This window comes from Lipotes vexillifer, unplaced genomic scaffold, assembly GCF_000442215.2.
Source record: "Lipotes vexillifer unplaced genomic scaffold, Lipotes_vexillifer_v1.1 scaffold69, whole genome shotgun sequence".
NCBI classification, from domain to species: Eukaryota; Metazoa; Chordata; class Mammalia; order Artiodactyla; family Lipotidae; genus Lipotes; species Lipotes vexillifer.
Window position 1 is genome coordinate 6323735 of NW_006790942.1, and position 1523 is coordinate 6325257.

At 44.1% G+C, this 1523-nt stretch overlaps 1 protein-coding gene across 1 annotated transcript in view; it reads right to left on the reverse strand.

The window, feature by feature from the left end:
* Positions 1-1523, reverse strand: part of NSMAF (neutral sphingomyelinase activation associated factor) — a gene marked incomplete at its 5' end in the record, with an annotated part of 48361 nt that overhangs the window by 42123 nt on the left and 4715 nt on the right. The gene's annotated exons all lie outside the window — the stretch shown is intronic.

A 1523-nucleotide genomic window follows, 5' to 3' on the forward strand; every position in this document is an offset into this window, starting at 1 on the left:
GCTGTGCATGACTTTACAGGATTTACAACAGAGCCTATCAAGGAAATCATGAATCAGATTATGGATATGGCAAAAAGAGGTAGGGGGTTGAAACGTTTCAAGATATGGATCTTGGAGAAATTCAAGAACTAATGGACACCACACCCGAGGAATTAACAGAAGACAACCAGAGGGAGATGAGAGCTTCCAAACCAGCGCCAGATGATGAGGAAGATGATGCAGAAGCAGCAGCGCCAGGAAACAAACTGACATGAGACCACCTAGCAGCAGGCTCTGACTTCTGAGACTGCTTTTTGACTTCTTTTATGACATGGACCCTTCTATGACACAGGCACTGGAATAAAGCAAACAGTGGAAGGAGGATTGGTACCGTATAGCAACATTTTTAGAGAAATAAAAAAGCAGAAAAGTCAGCCAGAAATCATGATGTATTTCCGTAAAGTTAAACTGAATGTGTCTGCCTCTCCTGCCCCCCCATCCCCCCTCCATCTCTGCCACCTGCGACAGCAAGACAAAACCCCCCCGCCCCCCGCTCAATGTGAAGACAGATGACAGGAATGAAGACCTCTGGGACGCTCCACTTCTACCTAATGACTAGTAAACAATCATCCTGCCGTGCAGTTAATAAACTCACCTGTTGTGTTTGTGCGTGTCTTCATGTGAACATCTAAGAACCACATGGAGGAAGCGTATGATACACTTCTGTGTTCATCACTGTCATCATCACCTAAGCATTCATAGTGTAGAACACTGTGTGCAAGACTAGTACTGAAGTGGACAGCCTATCCTTGCATAGGCATAAGGGGAGTGATTTTAATATAAGATTAATCATGTGTTAGTTTTCTGGTTTCATAACTTTGCTTTCAAAGAATTACATTACTGTTCAGATGTCTTTCTCTATCATCACGGGTTTAAAAAAAAATGTCATCATGTTTGGGGCTTCCCTGGTGGTGCAGTGGTTAAGAATCCGCCTGCCAATGCAGGGGACACAGGTTCGAGCCCTGGTCTGGGAAGAGCCCACATGCCGTGGAGCAACTAAGCCCGTGCACCACAGCCACTGAGCCTGCGCTCTAGAGCCCGCGAGCCATAACTACTGAAGCCCGCACACCGCAACTACTGAAGCTCACGTGCCTAGAGCCCGTGCTCCGCAACAAGAGAAGCCACCGCGATGAGAAGCCCCTGCACTGCAACGAATAGCAGCCCTCGCTCGCCGCAACGAAGACCCAACAGAGCCAAAAATAAATAAATAATTTTTTTTTAATTTTGAAAATTAAAATGTAACCACGTTTCCCATACTGAATTATGAATCTGATACAACACTGTGTGCCATAACACTTTTATAACAATTCACTCAACAGTGTACAGGCTGGGCTACTGGGAAGCAATCATATTGATGACACAGGCTACGACAAAGCAGTCATCCTGCTGCTTCTTCATTATCAGTGCATGAATCGTACTTGTAAATAACACATTTCTTTTTCACATTTTCTTTTTTTTTCTTTTTTTTTTTTTTTTTTTTTTTT